This window comes from Chiloscyllium punctatum, chromosome 23 (genome assembly GCF_047496795.1).
Source record: "Chiloscyllium punctatum isolate Juve2018m chromosome 23, sChiPun1.3, whole genome shotgun sequence".
Classification (NCBI taxonomy): domain Eukaryota; kingdom Metazoa; phylum Chordata; class Chondrichthyes; order Orectolobiformes; family Hemiscylliidae; genus Chiloscyllium; species Chiloscyllium punctatum.
The window spans coordinates 56,254,774-56,275,024 of NC_092761.1; the positions used below are offsets into that span (position 1 = coordinate 56,254,774).

The 20,251-nt window shown below is 44.2% G+C and overlaps 1 long non-coding RNA gene across 1 annotated transcript; it reads left to right on the plus strand.

The window, feature by feature from the left end:
- Positions 1-9,748: 9,748 nt before the first annotated feature.
- Positions 9,749-14,429, plus strand: LOC140493982 (uncharacterized). The gene is made up of 3 exons (XR_011963820.1): positions 9,749-10,185; positions 11,172-11,338; positions 11,909-14,429. It is a non-coding gene; the product is annotated as an uncharacterized lncRNA (long non-coding RNA).
- The last annotated feature ends 5,822 nt before the right edge of the window (positions 14,430-20,251 follow it).

Below are 20,251 nucleotides of genomic sequence, written 5' to 3' on the forward strand. Positions count from 1 at the left end.
CTATTTGCTGCATTGACATTCTGATTATGAACATCTTGTTTCCTATTAAACAAAAACCGAAAGAACTATGGATGCTGAAAATCAGAAACACGAAATAGAAATTGCTGGAAAAGCTCAGCAGGTCTGGCAGCATCTGTGGAAAGCGATCAGGGTTAATGTTTTGGGTCGAGTGACCGTTGTTCAGTTCTGAGCAAGGCTCACTCAGCCTGAAACGTTAACTCTGATTTCTCTCCATAAATGCTGCCAGACCTGCTGAGCTTTTCCAACAATTTCTATTTCATGTTTCTGATTTTCAGCCTCCACAGTTCTTTCGGTTTGTATTTCTATTTTTGTTGCAGTTTCCTATCCTCCAACTTGCTGGATAGAGACGATCACAATTCCCAATATGCGAAAGTCAGAGCCATTCCCTGGTGACTCCAGATCACCACGTGCTCTTACAGACCTCCATCATCAGTCACCACCATCCCAGCGTCAAGTATAAGGTCAGTGCATCTTGTCCAGCACCATCTTCAGCTCCCTGTTAGCAAACTAGGAAGTGCTGGCTTATACCTATACCTCTGCCTGTGAGAGGGGGAGAATTCAATGAGTGGGCACCACGTGGATGTAAAGCATAGGTAATGAAGTTAGTTTGGGAAGAAAGCATGAGAAAAGTCACTCGGAGTCACCGAAAGAAACCCTCCATGAAAATTGTTACATTTGACACTTAGCCAGGTCCTGGGTCGATTCGTCCTTCCGTAACTCTCTCTGATATCCGTGGGCACACATCACAGAATTGCAGAAGTGTTACAGTGTAGAAGGAGACTTTTCGACCCACTATGCTGGCACTGGCTCTCCAAACAAGCATCGTTCCTAGTGCCAATCTTCCCATATCACTGCACTCTACTTCTATCCAAACAATTATCCAATGCCTTAATTGAATCTGCCTCCACCACTTTTCCACTAAGTATTCCATTCTCTACTTGTAGTGTGAAACAAACACAGAAGTTGCTGGAAAAGCTCAGTCGGTCCGGCAGCATCTGTGAAGAGAAATGAGAGTTAATATTTTGGGTCCGGTGACCCTTCCTCAGAACACCAGTGTGAACACCAGTGTGAACAAGTTTTTTTTATTATAGCATCTTAGAACTTTGCAGAATGAGGTCACTTGACCCATCATCTCTGTACTGGCTCCTGAAAGAGCTATCAATGAGCCCGATTCTCCAGCCCAATCTCTATAGCATACTAAACTTTTCACTTTCAAATATATATCCAGCTGTTTGGTGAAACCTCTTCTGGAATCCACTTCCACCTCTTTCCCAGACAGCACATTCCAAATTCTAACAACTCTCTGAGGAACTCAATTTCTCCTCATCCCACTCCTAGCTCTCTTGTTGACAATCTTGAAATTGTGTCCCTTCGTTACTCCCATACCAACTAGTGGAAAGAGAAAATCCTTCTTATGCTGCTAAAACTGTTCATCATTTTGAACACCTCAATAAGATGTGTCACCTCTTAATCTTCTCTGCTCTGAGGAGAATGAGCCCGATTTCTCTAATCTTTCCCTGTATGTAAAATAGTAAATATCCTTTAAACTCTCTCCAGGGCTTTAATATCCTTTCTTTAAATTAAGGTGCTCAGAACTGAACATAACACTCTGAATGTGGTCTGACCAATGATTTGTCAAGGTAATCTTATTACCCTTGCTTCTTTTGCGCATCATTTTAAATCCAAGTCCTCTCATTCTTTTTTCTTTTACGAATGGGAACAGTTTCTCTCTATTTACTCCATGCACTGCATTCATGACTTTGAGAAGCTCTCTCAAATTTCCTCTCAGCTTTTTAAATCTATCATCATGAGTGAAGTTTCTTATAAATCTTTTCTGTACTGTCTCCAATGCATTTCTATAATGTGATGCCCACAGTTGTGCACAATACTCCAACTGATGTCTAACAAGTGTCTTCTACAAGTTCAACATCACTTACTTACTCTTGCACTCTATGTTGCTATAAATAAAGCCAAAAGCCAATATGCATCATTTACTGCACTCTTCACCTGTCCTCCCACCTTCAATGAGTTATGTATATGCAGCCAAGACCCTCTGTTCCAATATTCCCTTTAGAATTGTACCCCTATTTTACATGGTCCTTTAATGTTCTTCTGAACAAAGTGCATCTCCTCACAATTCTTTGCTTTCAACGCCATGATCACCTTTCTGCCCACTCCACTGTCAATGTCCTTCGGGAGTTCCATGTGATCCTTCTTGCAGTTTACAGTACTTCTAAGTTTTGTACCATTTGCAAACTTTCAACTGTACCTCCTTCAACAGTAAGCCAACATGAGAAATGACATAAAACCATGTGACACACATGTGATGTCAGGGGAAGGCTGTGTGTTGCTTTTTAGGCATTACTCCTGGTCTCCTACATTCCCTCTTATTTATCAAGATGTTCCACAAAAATGAGAGACACTGAGATTTGCATTTATATTTCATCTTTTATGATCTTAAGATTTCCCATGGTGCTCAATAGCCTTTGAAGTACTTTTGAAATGTAGGACCATAAGAACAGAAGACATAGGAGCAGAAATTAGGCCATTTGGCCCATCAATTCTGTCATTCAGTCATTTTCCCACTTTCTCCCCAGAACCTTTGATCCACTTGACAACCAAGAACTTATCTATCTCTGTTTAAATATCCTCAATGATCTGGCATCCACAGCCTTCTGTGGCAATGAATTCCACAGATTTACCACTCTCTGGCTGAAGACGTTTCTCCTGATCTCTGTTCCAAGTGGTCTTACCTTTATTCTAAGACTAGACCTTTGGGTCCTGGTCTCTCCTGCCAATGGAAACATCTTCCCAAAGTCCCCCTCTGTCCTGACCATTCAGTATTCTGTAAGTCTCAATCAGATCCCCCGTCATCCTTCTAAACGTCATCGAGTATAGAGCCAGAGTCTTCAAACATTCCTCATATGTTTGGCCTTTCATTCCTGAGATCATTCTGGTGAATCTCCTCTGAACTCACTCCAGGGCCAAATATATCTTTCCTGAGGACTGGGGCCTAAACTTGCTCACAATTCTCTAAATGTGGTCTAAGACGAGCCTTATAAAGCCTCAGAAATACATCCCTGCTTTTATATTCTAGTCCTTTCAAGATGAATGACAACATTGTATTTGCCTTCCTAACTACTGACTCAACCTGCAAGTACACCTTAAGAGAAACCTGGACTAGAACTCTCAAGTCCCTTTGCACGTCAGAATTCTGAATTTTATCCCCATTTAGAAAATAGTCCAGGTCTCTATTCTTCCTACCAAAGTTCATGACCTCCCACCTTCCCATATTGTATTTCAGCTGCCATTTCTTTTCCTATTCTCCTATCCTGACTAAATCTTTCTGCAGCCTCCCTGCCTCCTCCATACTACCTGCCCCTCCCCCATCTTGGTAATCTGCACATTTAGCCAGAATGCCATCTCTTCATTCATCTAGATCATTAATATACAAAGTGAACAGTTGTAGTACCAACACCGACCCTTGTGGAATGTCACTAGACATTGGCTTCCATCCTGAGAAGGACCCTTATATCCCCATTCTCTGCCTTCTGCTCGGCAGCCAATTGTCCATCCATAGTAGTACCATGCCTCTTAGTCAGCAGCCTCCTGTACAGCACCTTATCAAAGGCCTTCTGGAAGTCCAGATTGATAACATCCATTGGCTCACCTTGGTCTAACCTGCTTATTACCTCGTCAAAGAATCCTACCAGATTTTTCAGGCATGACTCCCCTTGATGAAACCATGCTGATTTTGTCCTGTTATCTATACATTCAGAAATCTCATCCTTCACAATAAACATCAAAACCTTACCAGTGACTGAGGTCAGGGTGATTGGCCTGTAAGTTCCCTTCTTAGCAAGCTTAGCAAGGATTAAAAATGGCATGAGATCTCAGACCCTTGTTATGCTCCTCTTGCTCAATGTGGGAGCTCAAGGACGCGGCTGATGTCCCAACCTCCTTCACGTGCAAGACATATGTCCAGCTGCAGCTCTTGTTAGACCACATGACAGCTCTGGAGCTGCAGATGGACACGCTTTGGAGCATACACGATGCTGAGGGTATCATGGATAGCATGTTTCACGAATTGGTCACACTGCGGATTAGGATTACTGAGGGAGAAAGGGAATGGGTGACCAAAAGGCAGAGAAAGAGCAGGAAGGCAGTGCAGGTGTTCCCTGTTGTCATCTCCCTCCAAAACAGGTATACCGTTTTGGATACTGGTGGGGGAGATGGCTCACCAAGACAAGGCAGCAGTAACCAGGATCATGGCACCGTGGCTGGCTCTGCTGTACAGAAGGGTGGGAAAAAGATTAGAAGGACTATAGTCACATGGGAGTCAATTGTAAGGGGAGTAGACAAGCGGTTCTGTGGTCGCAAACCAGACTCCCGAATGGTATGTTGCATCTCAGGGGCATGGGTCAGGCATGTTTCAGATTGACTGCAGAAAATTCTCAAGGGGGAGGGTGGACAGACAGCTGTCATGGTGCATGGAGGCACCAATGATATTGGTAATAAATGGGATGAGGTCCTACAAGAAACAGTTAGAGTCCAGAACCAAGTTAAAAAGCAGGATTGCTACCAGTGCCACGTGTGAGTCAGAGTAGAAATTAAAGAATAGGCACGATGAATGTGTGGCTTGAGAGATGGCGCAGGAGGGAGGGGTTCAGATTTTTGGGGTATTGGGACCGGTTCTGGGGGAGGTGGGACCATTACTAATCATACGGTATGCACGTGGGTCGGACTGGAACCAATGTCCTTGGGGGTGCTTTGGCTAACGCTGTTGGGGAGGGTTTAAACTAAAATGGCAGGGGGACGGGAACCAAATGAGGAGGTTAGTGGACAGGAAGGAGGTAGTAACTAAAGCCTGGAAGGAGCTAGATATTGAAGTTAATGTGACTAAGGGGAAGAGTAGGCAGGAAGCAGAGGATGAACACAGAGGGATGGGTGGTCTGAGGTGCATTTGTTTTAATGCAAATAGTAGGTAAGGTAGATGAACTTAGGGCTTGGATTAGTACCTTGGAAATGGTGTTATTGTTATTTGTTTGAGGGAAGGGCAAGGTTAGCAACTGAATATCCCAGGATATCGATGCTTCAGGCAGAATAAAGAGGGAGGTAAAAGGGGTGGAGGAGTTACATTACTGGTCAGAGAGGATATCACAGCTGTGCTGAAGGAGTGTACTATGGAGGACTCGAGCAGTGAGGCAATATGGGCACAGCTCAGACATAGGAAAGGTGCAGTAACAATTTTGGGGCTGTACTACAGGCCTCCCAACAGCGAGCAAGAGATAGAGGTACAAATATGTAAACAGATTATGGAAAGAATTAGGAGCAACCAGGTGGTAATGATGGGAGATTTTAATTTTCCCAACATTGACTGAGATTTGCTTAGTATTAGAGGTCTGGATGGAACAGAATTTGTGAGGAGCATCCAGGACGGTTTTCTAGAGCAGTATGTAAATAGTCCAACTTGGGAAGGGGCCATACTGGACCTGGTATTGGGAATGAGCCTGGTCAGGTAGGTGAAGTTTCAGTAGGGGATTACTTTGGGAATAGTGATCGCAATTCTGTAAGTTTTGGAATACTCATGGACAAAGACGAGAGTGATTTGAAAGGAAGTATACTTAATTGGTTGAAGGTCAACTATAGCAAAAATCAGGAGGATCTGGGGAAGGTGGATTGGGAACAGCAGCTTGAAGGGAAATCCATATTCCATATGTGGGAGGCGTTTAATGAGAGGTAGACGAGAATTCAGGGGATGTATGCTCTTGTGAAAATAAGGGATAGAGATGGCAAGATTAGGAAACCATAGATGACAGGTGAAATTGTGAAGCTAACTAAGAGGAAAAAGGATACAGACATAAAGTCTCGATGACTGAAGACAGATGAAGCTTTGGAAGAATATCGGGAATGTAGGACCAATCTGAAATGAGGAATTAAGAGGACTAAAAGAGGCCATGAAATATCTTTAGCAAATAGAATTAAGGAAAACCCCAAAGCCTTTTATTCATATTTAAGGAACAAGAAGGTAACTGGAGAAAGGGTTGGCCCACTCAAGAATAAAGGAGGAAAGATATAGGTGGAATCAGAGAAAATGGGTGAGATTCTTAATGAGAACTTTCTATCACATTCATCGAGGAGAGGAACATGGCGTCTGTTGAGGTTAGGGATAGATCTTTGATTACTCGAGGTCAGGTCAGCATAAGGAGGGAGGAAGTGTTGGGTATTCTAAAAGGCATTAAGCTGGACAAGTCCCCAGGTCCAGATGGGATCTACTTCAGGTTATTGAGGGAAACAAGATAGGAAATAACTCAGGCTTTGCAGCATCCTTGAACATGGGTGAGGTACCGGAGGACTGGAGAATTGCTAATGTTGCCCCCTTGTTTAAGAAGGCTAGCAGAGATAATCCAGCTAATTACAGATCTGTGAGCCTGATGTCAGTGGTAGAGAAGCTACTGGAAAAGACAGCAAGGGATAGGCTATATACCCATTTGGAAGAAAATGAGTTTATCAGTGTTAGGCAACATGGCTTTGTGCAGGGAAGATTATGTCTTACAAATCTAATAGAATTCTTTGAAGAGTTGACAAAGTTGATTGATGAGGGAAGGGATGTAGACGTCATATACACAGACTTCAGTAAGGCGTTTGATAAAGTTCCCCATGGTAGGCTGATGAAGAAAGTGAAGTCACATGGGATCCAGGATGTTCCAGCTGGATGGATAGAGAACTGGCTCGGCAGGAGGAGACAGAGTGTAATAGTGAAAGAGAGCTTCTCAAAATGGAGAACTGTGACTAGTGGTGTCCCACGTGGATCTGTGCTTGGACCATTGTTGTTTGTGATATCCATAAATGATTTGGAGAAAGGTGTAGGTTGCATAATTAGCAAGTTTGCAGATGACACTAATGTTGGCAGAGTAGCAGATAGTGAAGGGGACTGTCAGACAATACAGTAGAATATAGATAGATTGGAGAGTTGGGCAGAGAAATGGCAGATGGAGTTCAATCCGGGCAAATGTGAGGTGATGCATTTTTGAAGATCCAATTCAAGACCAAACTATGCAGTAAATGGAAAAGTCCTGCAAAAATTTATGTGCAGAGATCTGGGTGTCCATGTCCATTGTTCCCTGAAGGTAGCAATGCAGGGTCAATAGAGTGATCAAGATGGCATACAGTATGTTTTTCTTCATCAGATGGGGTATTGAGTACAGGAGTTGGCAGATCATGTTACAGTTGTATAGCACTTTGGTTCAGCCACATTTGGAATACTGCATATAGTCCTGGTTGCAACACTCCCGAAAGGATGTGGATGCTTTGGAGAGGGTGCAGAGGAAGTTCACCAGAATGTTGCCTGGTGTGGAGAATGCGAGCTATGAGGATAGTTTGAGTAAATTAGGATTATTTTCATTGGAAAGAAGAAGGTTGAGGGAGGATCTGATTGAGGCCTACAAAGTCAAGAGAGGTGTAGGCAGGGTGAATAGCAAGATTTTTTCCCAGAGTGGGGGATTCAATTACCCGGGGTCATGAGTTCAAAGTGGGAGGGGAAAAGTTTGGAGAGACATGCATGGAAAGTTCTTTACGCAGAGGGTGGTGGGTGCCTGGAATGTGTTGCCAGCAGAAGTGGTAAGGGAGGGAATGATAGCATCATTAAAGATGCATCTGGATAGATACATGAATGGGCAGGGAGCAGAGAGATACAGATTGTTAGAAAATAGGCGACAGGTTTAGATGAATGATCTGGATTGGTGCAGGTTTGGAGGGCCGAAGGGCCTGTTCCTGTGCTGTAATGTTCTTTGTTCTTTGTCTTTTGCCTTGCTGTCATTTTAATTGGGGGGCAGGGTTTACATAAACAATTTTCCAGTCCTCTAGAACCCTTCCTGACTCCAGCGATACCTGCTAGAGTCTGCACTATCTCTTTGGGTATCTCCTTCAGAACTCCAGTGTGTAGCCCATATGGTCCAAGAGATTTATCCACTTTCATACCTTTCAGTCTTTGTAGCACCTTCTCTGTGGTGATGGCCACCATACTCATCTCTGCCCCCTAACTGTCTGTAATTTTTTTGATATTTTTCATGCCTTCCACCGCAAGGACTGATGCAAATCAATTATTCAGTTCCTCAGCCATTTCTTTGTTCCCAATTACTACTACTCCAGCATCATTTTCCAATGGCCCAATGGCTAACATTACTGGCTAGCTTACCCTCATATTTAATCTTCTCCCTCCTTATTTCTTTCTTTGTTACCCGCTGTTGGTCTTTGTACGCTTACCAATCATCTGGCTTCCCACTGCCTCTCACCACATTACAGAGGAACCTTGATTATCCGAATATCAATTATCAGAATATCGGATTGTCCGAAGGAGATCTCGGGGTCCCAATAGAAACATTGCGTCAAAGACATGTTTCCAACAGTGATAGGGTCATTTGTTTACAGGGACAATAATTAAAAACGAACTCAGCTCACTGAAATGCTGCCGAGAACAGCCCTGGACAGTCCAGCACCGTCTCTAAAATGACTAACCTCCCGCCCTCTCTCTCTCTCCCCACACACTTTCCCTGAGTTCTACACAGGGATGTAGCCTAAACCCACCCTCCCCCCCTCTGCCCCCAGACAGTCTCTCTAACATTGTTCTGTACAGGGCAGAGGTGGAACTTGTCAAAACGTTTCGGTAAAATGTTGTGTGTGTGGCTGCATGCTTGTGTGCGTGTATCTGTGTGTCTGTGTGTGTCTGTGTGCATGCGCTATTTGGTGACTTACACCACAAAGGCAGCAGCAGTGTTACTGTTGGTGTATAGTTTGGCTGCCCCGGGGTGGGGAGCGGACAGCTGGCAGGTTAGGGAGGGGGGGGTGGGGTGTGGTTTGGCCGGGGGTTGGGGGTGCGGACAGGGGTTGGACGGTGGCTGGGGTTGGGGGGATGGATGGGGGGGCCCGAGGTTGAATGGGTTTGGGACGTGTGGGGTTTGGAGGGGTGGGGTGGGAGCCAACAGGGTTTGGGGGCGCGGTGTTGAGGGCAGGTGGGGGGGCGGGGGCTCACGCGCAGTATGATGCTGCCTAGTCTCCTGAATGGGGAGCAGACATCACAGAAAACTCCGAGACCCAGAGGAAATCAATTAACTGAATAATCAATTATCTGAACAAAATAGTGCCCGCCCATCTCGTTCGGATAATTGAGGTTCCTCTGTACATGTTTTCTGTTTTGCTTTTATGCTGCCCCTGACTTCCCTGACCAGCCATGGTTGCCTCATCCTCCCTTTAGAACGCTTCTTTTTCCTTGGGATGAGTTTTTGCTGCGTCTCTTGAATTACTCCTAGAAACTCCTCCCTTTGCTGTTCCACTGTCTTTCTTGTAAGGCTCCTCTCCCAGTCAATTCTGGTCAGCTCCTCCCTCATGCCTGTAGTTGCCTTTATTCAACTGTAATACCGTTACATCTGATTCTAGCCTCTCCCTCTCAAATGCAATCATATTATGATCACTGCCTCCGAAGGGCTCCTTCACCTTCAGCTGCCTTATCAAGTCTGCCTAATGGCACAACACCTAATCCAGTATTGCCTGTTCCCTAGTAGGCTCCATCACATGCTGCTCCAAAAGGCCATCACATAGACATTCCACAAATTCCTTTTCTTGTGATCTACTATCAACTGGTTTTTCCAGCTCCTCTGTTGACTGAAATCCTCCATGATCACTGTAACCATGTAGTCACAGTGAAAAGCACAGCAGCTAATTTGTGCACTCCAAGTTCCCAAAAAGAACAATGAGATTCTAAACTATATCCTTTGTTTGGGATGAAATATAAATATTAGTTTGAACACTGAGGTGAATGCCTCTTACAAATAGTTTCATGGGATTCTTTAAGTCTAATTTAGACAGTAGGTGTGATCTTGGTTTAACCGTTGAGCTAAAAGCAGTACCTCTGGCAGGAGACTCCTTTACTGCTGCTGAGGGACATTCGATTATGTTTTGTTTTCAAGTTTCTCCAGTGATTTGAAGCTACACCATCATGCTCAGAGACAAGAGTCCTGCCTACACAGCCTTGACAGATCCCCTGAAAATTTACTTCCAGCCCATTGGTGATCACAAGCAGTTTCTGATACAGACGAGAATGGCTGTCTGGAGCTCTCACACCCAAAACGCTGGGAATGATGAGCAGTCAAATAAAATTTTAAGAAGGTGAGTTCATGGATTTTTATTAAGTTGTGACATTGTGGAATAGGGAGCATAAGTGGAGTGGTGGTCCAGATGTTACTGACTCGCAGATGAAGCTGGAGACTTACTCATCGAGTGCTAAGACTGGAAATGCAGTCACTGCATTTCTGTTGTACTCTCAATAGAGAGCTTATAAAACTTATACTGATAAGTACACTCATCCAGATCAGTACAGTATCATTATTATGTTGTTCATTCTATATTTTCATTCAATCAATATGTGTATCTATATAGGTGTGATGTTTTGAACAAGCCTTCGAGAATCTGATTATTATGTTCTGTACCATTCATTCATTTTCACTTTCAATCCTCACAGAAATAGCATACTAAGACTTCCTGAGCTCTCTCCTACAGTCCTCAATTCTCAACAACACCAAGAATATAGACTCCACTATATTTTTAAAATGTGCTACAGTGATTTAAACAAAAGGGAGAGAAGGGAGTGAAGGGGAGCAATAAGACAGATAATGAGTTGTAGGGAAAGAAACAGTCATAAAAAGTAATAAAATTCAAAGAAAATAGTCTGAAACATGGTGACTGTATAATTTATACCTTGGATCTCGAGAGACATAGTATTACTTTCCTCAAACTGACTCTTGTTTTATGGCTGTCTGTATCATGTAGACTTTTTTGTCAGGTTTTACACTGCAAGGCTTGGTGAACTCTCTTGCTCTGTTTTACCAAATTCTCTACATTACTTACCTCCCCTGCTTCTATGGTATCCAATTTCTGCCCCATCTCTCTACATGTCATTACCAGAGCAACTCACTACTCAGTGATATTCTCTGAAGCATGAACATCCCCTGTGGCTGCACCATCTTTTAAAAAAATGTTACTGTGCACCCAGACAACTACTGGCATCCTGAAGGTCCCATTCTCGGTCAAAACCATTTGCATAAGATGTCAGAGAAAGGGAAAATGGTACCGTGATTCTCTAACTATCACCTTAGGTCTTGGTTGAGTGGCGGTGCAACAAAAAGGAGGACTGCCAGAGGACACGATGCCAACAGACCCTGCCAGGTCAGAGGTCACTACCTGGTTCAGTGTCATCTCAAGGATGTGAAGAATTTGCCAACATTCTAGAAAGAAGATCAATTACTTTCTCTACTTTACCAGGGTAAGTGGCACACTCTTCTGCTTGCCATCTCACTCTGTCTCTGCCACTGCACAACCTCCCATCAAGCTTAGACCTTGTCATGCTCACAATTACCTGTGGCACCTTCCATCACATGTCCTTCCCCCAACACCACTTCACACCTGCCCCCAACCTCAAAATCACCAGTGAACAACTTCCTACCCCGTTAACATGCATGTCCTCTGTGCTGCCTCCTCAGTCGTTTGGTACATCTCACCAGCAGCACTACCAGCCATGCCACCCACTGTAATCTCACTCATCCCCCCTGTTCGCAATACAGAAGAAGATAGCACACAAGAGGACAGAGACTGCCTCTACAGTTGGAAAACACCCAACATTTGTGTCCTCTATCCCTCAAAGGGTCATAACTCTGACCCTCCCATGTAAAGACCAGAACCATTCCTGTGGGGATGTAGTTACATATTTTGTGCAAAATGTGTCAGTACCACTATGCATTCTTCTTCCTCTCCTAATAATCTCAGTATCACTCTCCATAATTCCACAACATCTCTAACCATTGACCATGATGTCTTCTCTCTCTTCTCCTTGCAGGTTCTGACAGCCTCGCTCCTGTAGTTCAGCCTTCCCAGTCATGCATCTCCTGCTTGCAGATCAATGTTATAGTGTATCCTTGCCCAGAGCTGGCAGCCCCATTCGCAGAGACTGAACTGCCTCCTCGCAATGTCTACGGAGAAACGCCCAACTCCAAAGATGTGTCCTACTCAATTGCTGAGGTTGAGAGTACCAAGGCCTCAGCGCAAGCATCAGACAGCCCCTAACGCAGATACTGACACGTCAAGGGGACCTGTCGACACAGAGAGCCAAGCACAGTCTGGTGTATCACCTCACAGTGACAGCTCCACAGCTGGTCAAGGAAGAAATGGCCAGGCCGTTGGCACTCGGAGACATGCCAGAGACAAGGCCCCTGCTCAGTCCCAGGTAGGAGAGGAGGCTGCGTTGTCAGCAAGCAGGAACTTTGTCTGCATCCACAGGGAGGGACAGGAACAGGAAACAGGAATGTGGGAGTCAATGACTCTCAATGGCCTCCTCCACCGCCAAATCGTTACGATGCGATGCCTGGAGGAAGAATGCCTCATCTTCCACCTTGGGACCTTCCAACCACATGGGTTCAATGTGGATTTCACCAGTTTCCTCATTCACCCTCCCCACACCTTATCTCAGATCCAACCTTACAACTCTATATCGTCCTCTTGACCTGTCCTGCCTGTCCATCTTCCTTCCCACCTATCCACTCCACCCTGCTCTCTGACCTATCACCACCACCCCCCACCTTCATCTACCTATCACATTCCCAGCTACCTTCCCCCCAGCCCCACCTCCCTCCCATTTATCTCTCAGCCCCCTTGGGCCACCACCTCATTTCTGATGAAGATTTTATGCTCGAAACGTTGATTGTCCTGCTCCATGGATGCTGCCTGACCGGCTATGCTTTTCCAGCACCACACTCTTCGACTCAATGTGCAGAAGCTGAAGGAGGCAGTGAGTCATGTGACCCTCTGTCTGCCTCCATGGACAGGTTGGTGGTTGCCATGGAGAGCTAGGCATAGCACCCTCAGGTTCTGCTGGGCAGAAACACACACACCACCCTCCATCCCACAACCACTGGTGCTCAGGACCAAGGGCATGGTGACAGGAGTCTGGAACCTGGTGTGCACTCCAGGTTCCCCTCCTCATTTGGTGACAGTGGAATGAAGATTCCCTCACAGTTCAGCACCTGGCAGCTCTCAGCAGAACGTGGACCCACAAATATTTGGCATTTTTACTCAGGGCACTGCAGTGATGGTTGAGCCCTCCCTGATCCATTTGACCCTTGGAAGTTCAAGCTGAAGTGGGGGGGGAGGGGGGTCAACTTGCCTCAGGCAAGTCTAGCCAGGGTTAGACACAAGCAGGCCCATGAGCCACCCAATCCTCCAGAGCCAATGGGCTCCACTACTAAGCATGCTCCCTCCACCCAAACCACCGAAGCAGGGAGTGCACTGAGACATAGTGGTGGCAAAGGAAGAAGAAAACTTATTAAGGACACTTTGGCGGTACGGGTGACAATGGCTCATCCGTGACACTCAGCTAATGTATAAATAAACTGTGCTTGTTGTTGTTAATCTTTCTGTGCAGGCTCAAACCACTTCATGGCCATAGACAGGATCCATGGATGGGGGTCTCTGCTGAAATACAACTGAACCATCTGGAAGCAAGGGGGGGCAATGTGTACACAAGGCATTGGCTCATGGTGGTACCTTTGATTTCCCGTCTACTAACATTTGGTTCCCTCCATGTGCTGCGTAGTGTGTCAAAGAGTTGTCCAGCCCAGTGCCAGAGAGGTGCAACACAGATAGGGACAGAGCTCTAGGATGGCCAGGGAAGAGGTAGCCTGTGTGCTGTACATTGATGGGCACACATGTATCAATATTCTTTAAATGAGTTTAAAAAGCCCAATGAAAGTTTCTGAAATTAGAGCAATAAGCAATTATTGTAAGGCAGAGATGTTGTTAGCATGCTGGAAGACGTTAAGTGAGTAAATGTTAAGACAGCAAGCAAGCATCCCCGAGCTACAGCCTTGTCCAATCTACAAGGTGGGACCCTATACCTGTGAGCAATGTGTTCCCACTGCAGCTTTTCAATACATTTTCCTGGTGTGCCCTGCAATACAACTCTGTGCTTCCAGAGCTCACTGCCAGTGCAGAGGAGAGACATCAGGATGGCCCTGACATGTTGGCTGATGCCACAGAAGAAGGGCACTTTTCGGTAATATTTGTTGTGTGTGACCTGGGCTATGGTTTGTTCACAGACAATATGGAGATTGTTCAGAATAAATAGGGAGCTGAATTTCCCTGAGTACCTGCTCTGGTTTGTTCATTGAGTTTTCCCGATGTTAAGCTTTTTTGATGACTTTGGAAAATGGGAGGCTGAATACCAATAAGGCCAGTTGTGGCATTAACAAGGCTTTTGACAAAAGTTAATCTCCATCAAATGGGATCTCGCTGCTGTGTTGAAAGAATCTTACTACATAGCTTGTGAAAATCACACAAATTGATCTTGATGTTGAGATGGGCCTCAATGCAATTAGTGCCTGACTCTCCCACACATCTCTCCGCAGCCCACATCACTCAAACAGGTTCCACCTTATGTGTGTAGTGGATTTTATTCCCAATGCTGTAAAACATCTAAACCATACTTTAGCTCTGGCATCCAACTCTTCCTGAAGCAAGATTTACTAACGTCTGAATCCAAACAACGTCTTAAACAATCAAGCACAATGGGCATCAATAGTAAACAGCCTGATACAATACAGAAAAATTGAACACTGCTGTTGTATTTTACATGTTAAATTGATGGACGTCAGAGAGGAAATAGCAGTTGGAGGAGAAGGGTGTGTGGAGTTGGGAGATGTGATGATCTGACCATAATCTTTCAAATACACCTTTATATGGGGGATAGTCCAAAAGATTGGAGGGTTGTCAAATTAATAAATCTGTTCATGAAGGAGATAGATATTCATTGATGACATTCAAGGTTATTTAAGGTAAACCACAACATTCCAGAGGCATAATACAGAAGAACGTTAGAACTCACGGAGATGACTTATACCATATTATAATACATGAAACCAATGTAGTTTTTTAGAAGGAAAGTAAATCTAAAGGAAAAGGTAGGGGAGTATTGACAGAAGGAATTATTCTTTAGATAAAGCACATTTGATAAATTCCCATCTAAGAGGCTCACTGGAAATGCTGGCATATTATAATTCTAGCATGGTAGTGAGGAGAGTCTGACTGCTGGAAAATGAAGTTGGTGTAAGGTCAGAATTAGGAGATCAGTTCCGTAAAGGTAAGTAAACAGTAAACAGTAGTGTTTCCCCATGACCATTATTAGAATCTTCCAATTTCAGGCTCAGGACTTTGTATAAACAACAGAATGTCAGAATTTGCATCTCATTTACTTTTGAAGAGGCCTGTCAAACAATTCAGAAAGAGATAAACTGAGTAGTGGTTTGAGAAGGTAGATATAAGATGATATACTTATACTTAGGTTGGTATGGTGGCTCAGTGTTTAACACTGCTGCCTCACAGCATCAGGGCCCAGGTTTGATTCCACCCTCAGGTGACTGTGTGGAGGTGGCACGTTCTCCCCCTTGTCTGTGTGTGTTTCTTTCGGGTGCTCTGGTTTCCTCCCACAGTCCAAAGATATGCAAATTAGGCAGATTGACCATGCTAGATTGACTATAATGTCTAGGGATGTACAGACTGAGTGGATTAGACATAAGAAATGCAGGGTTACAGACATTGGGGAAGGGTCTGGATGTAATGCTCTTTGGAGTGTTGGTGTAGATTCACTGGGCCAAATGGCCTGCTTCTGTGCCATAGAAATTCTATCATCTCATGAGGCAAATTAATAAGGAAAAAATTTTCCTGGCCCACAAACATTCACTGTGCCTGAACCTGATAGGTTGTTCCATTTTAATGACCCAATTTTCCCTGCCCCAAGCCGAGGCTCCATGCCTGACCTCTCTGAGTCCCAGAAAGTCACCAACTCAAGTGGCAATGACTGTGATTGCTGAGCCTTGTTTGCTAATGGCTAACAGGCCAGTTAACTCCAGCACATGTCTGGACTTAGCTCCCTGCACACAAATAAAGCAATCTTTCATCAAGGCCGCTCATCAATAATGTTTGACAGATGAACAGCTGAAGTTGAAGCATTTGAAATATGTTCTCTCACCTCATTTAAATCCCTATCTTTGGTTTGCAGCTGGTGTAAATAGGGTTAGCTAATCCCTGCCACCCACCTGTTGTCTAAGGCACTGGGTCTCAAAGGAGTTAATTCGCTTCTTAACTTGAGCTCCACAAACCCTGACGATGTTACACACTGTCACTGGATGGAAATAGTGAGCTCTACTCTGGCTTTCATAGGGAGCAAAGGTACTCCCTAAATCCTCATGATTACACCTGACCAATTTTAGTTTTCATACACTTATTCGGTACCTATTGCTATTATTCCTTGTTATCTAAGAGCAGTGCCTCTTCTGTAGATACTGTACAGTGGAGCATCCTCTACACTAGTCACAAGATAGACACAAGGACAAGGAGGATGGTTGACAGTGAGCTACCATGAACAACCCTTACCCAAGATTATGTGCCGGTAGAGGTAGCAAATAGCCTAAAGTACTGCGAGTGGTCATCTAGGAGAAAGATTCAAGTGTTACCAGTGGATAGCTGCAGAGTGTGGATGAGTTGCACACTAGCCACTGTGCCAGCAGAAAGCATCTGTAGGCCAAGAGCTGCCGTTGACTTATTATGATGGTTGACGTACGGCGCACACAGAGAACTGCTGCAGTATGAATACATCATGATGTTGCCATGGTATCCATCATAGAGCTGAATGACATGCAGTCTGGCATGGGGCCACACACCCACTGCACCGTGCAATAGTGGAATCTCTTTTGGTTCAAGTATTTAACGCATTCTGTCTGCAAAATGTGTGTGCAGGCAATTGTAAGCTGCAATGAGGAGAGCTCAGGAACCTTGCAATTCCCTACATTCATGCTGGTTGTTACTAGAAAAAGCTATCTGCCTTTGCCTGAAGAGCCTCAGAAGTCCCTCCTATGTAAGAGTCCATTGTAAACTGGTAGTTATTGCTGATAGCTTATAAAAGTCACTTCAACAGCCACATGCGAAATAATTCTCATTATTACTGAACCATGAATCAGATTTCAGGGATAGGTTCTTATTGAAGCATTTGTTTGTCCGGGCATTGTTCCTTCATGATCGAGGGCTGATTTGATCTCTCGCTGAGATCCTTTCTCACTCATCTCCTCCTCCCTCTTCAAGCACCGTATTCTAATCTGTGCAATCTCTGTTCATTCTCTCAGTCATGTTTTATTAGATTAGATTAGATTAGATTACTTACAGTGTGGAAACAGGCCCTTCGGCCCAACAAGTCCACACCGCACCCGCCGAAGCGCAACCCACCCATACCCCTACATCTACACCTTACCTAACACTACGGGCAATTTAGCATGGCCAATTCACCTGACCTGCACATCTTTGGAGTGTGGGAGGAAACCGGAGCACCCGGAGGAAACCCACGCAGACACAGGGAGAACGTGCAAACTCCACACAGAGAGTCGCCTGAGGCGGGAATTGAACCCGGATCTCTGGCGCTGTGAGGCAGCAGTGCTAACCACTGTGCCACCGTGCCGCCCACTATTGTAGAAAGTTACTCAGGTCTGAAGGCAATTTTTTTTGTTTAGTCATGGAATATGAGCTAGGAAACAAACATTTAATCCCTATTCGCTACAAAATTGACAGTGTACCATTTCAAATTAAATAGCACAATTGAAAGAATCAAAACGCAATCATTTAGCAACAAGGACATGAAATCAAACAGCAACCATCTTGAACGTAGTTAGCCCATAAAATCATTTTGGGATGTGGGCTGGAGTTACTTCACTTTGCTTAATATCCTGTTCAGATTTTTAAGGCGAGATACCATCCACTGGAAGGTACAATTCCAAAGTAGCAACACTGACTACAAATCAATTGATGCAACAATCTGTTGATTTAGTTTTCTGCCAACAGTTATTAGGCGTGCACGCTAAACCATTTACAAGGAAGATGCCTGGGACACATCCCTTTGGAAGTTGCTGGGGGTGGATTACAGACACCGTCTTGGATGTTTGAACAGACTTGTATCTCAAAATGATAACTGTCAATCCCAATTCCATCGCCAGTGAGTACCTAGTTAAAAAGGTACGTTTTAAAAATGGTCAATTCAGGCCAGGAATCGCAAGTTGAGAGCTGTACACAAACTTCCCCTGACAACTGATATTGTGTTTTTTTTAGCGAATGTAACATTTTGGAAGTCACAAGAATAAATTGCTCCTTTGGAGAATCTGTCTTTGGCTCATTAAAACTGTTGCAAGTGCACTGCAGATGTCCCTGTTAATAAAACCATTTAGTTCGCACTTTGGCTTCCATTTTCTTCCCCATTGCTTTTGCCAACTGCAATTCATCCTTTACAGCAGAAGAACTTATTATCATCAAGAGCCAAGCCATTAGCTGAGAGTTAGAAGAGACTGGTGACAGTGACAGGCACTCATAACCCTGTAATAGGTGCAATTCGCATGGCTAGCTCTAAATAGAGATCAAATTGAAATTGTAGGAGCAACACAAGACCATTACCATACAACATAAACCTAAATTGGAACTTTTGAATCATTGATATGAGTGCACAAATCGACCAAACGAGTTCATTATTTTTTATGTTTTGGAAAAAAGAGGAAATTCCATGGCTTCCTCTTCTACATCCATCAGATACTTTAGTTCATCCAAAACCTAACTAGCAGCATCCTAATCAGAGCACTGTCTCCTTCACTCCTCAGCCTGGAGTGTTCGTTTCCCAACAGAGGTGTGGAAATGCCCCAGATTTAGAACTCTCACCTTGTTTCCTCCTTGTACCTCGCTACCCACCCACCCTCATCCCCACACTCCCACCCCCGCACCCACTCCCACATTACTCTGTAACATCCTCCAGGGCTCTAACTCTCTGAAAAATTATCCCATGTTAAAATCACTGGTGTTAGTTCTGCTTCAACTGATAGCACCCTCTGGTCTAAGTGATAACCTTATAGTGTTCACTTTCCATTTGAACACATCATCTGGTTGGGTCTTCCTGTGAAATGCAGTGCTGTCTTTGGGAGTGAAAGGATAATTGATGCTCGACATATTTCTCTAACTTGGATATAAAAGATCCCATGGTGGTATTTTGAAGAAAATCAGCAAAAGTGGTCCCCAGTGCTTTGGTTCATATTTACTTTTCAATCAGCATCACAGAATAAGGATCATGTTGCTGATTATGTGTTCCAGCTACCACAATCCAGACTCTACAATAATAACTGCACTTCAAAAGTACATTGTCAGTTTGACACTTCCAAAAGTCCTTGAGAATTGCATGTCGTTATTTTATAAAAGAACATATAAAGTCGCAACATTAGGTGGTGTACAGGAATGTCATTAGACAAGCAATGCAGAGCCCTAATGTTGATGTGACATGGGTTAAATCCCATCACGGCAGATCGTAGCATTTGCTTTCAATAATAAGGCAGAAAACAGTGGTCTAATGGTGACCATGCAGTCACTGTCATTTGTCCTAAAAACGTATTTGGTTTATGAATACCCTTTTTGAAAACAAAATCTGCCATCCTTACCGATCTGACCTATATTGGACTTCAAACCCACAGCAATATCGTTTACTTTTAACTGCTCTCTAGGCAATTATGATTGATTACAAATGCTGTCCCAGCCAGCGACATCCACATTTCATGAACAAGTTTGAAAAATTATTTATAGAACCACTCAAGCTTGTTCTATCATTCAATATAGTCACTGTTAAACAATCCCAGTTACCTCCTCACCCCATTTCCCTTGATTTCCTTTGTACCAAAAACATCCATTAATCTAACCCTTGGATCCAGTACCTTTGGTTTTCATTCAACGATGTGCCCTTTACAAAGGTAACTGGGAATGTGCATCATTGGCTGGGCCAGCGTTTATTGACCATCCCTATTTGCTCTTGAGAGGGTGGTGGTGAGCTGCTGTTTTGAATCACTGCAGTCCATGTGCTGTCGGTAGACCCACAATGCTCCTAGGGAGTGAATTCAAAGATTTTGATCCATTAACAGTGAAGGAAAAGTGATATATTTGCAAGTCTGGACAGTGAGTGGCTGGGAGGGAAACTTCCAGGTGCTGATGTTCTCATGTATCAGTTGCCTTTGCTCTTCGACATGGAAGTGGTCATGAATTTGAAAGGTGCGTCTGAGAAGTCTTGCTGAATTCTTGCAATTCATCTTGTAGATGATACTCACTGCAGCTCCAGGATGTT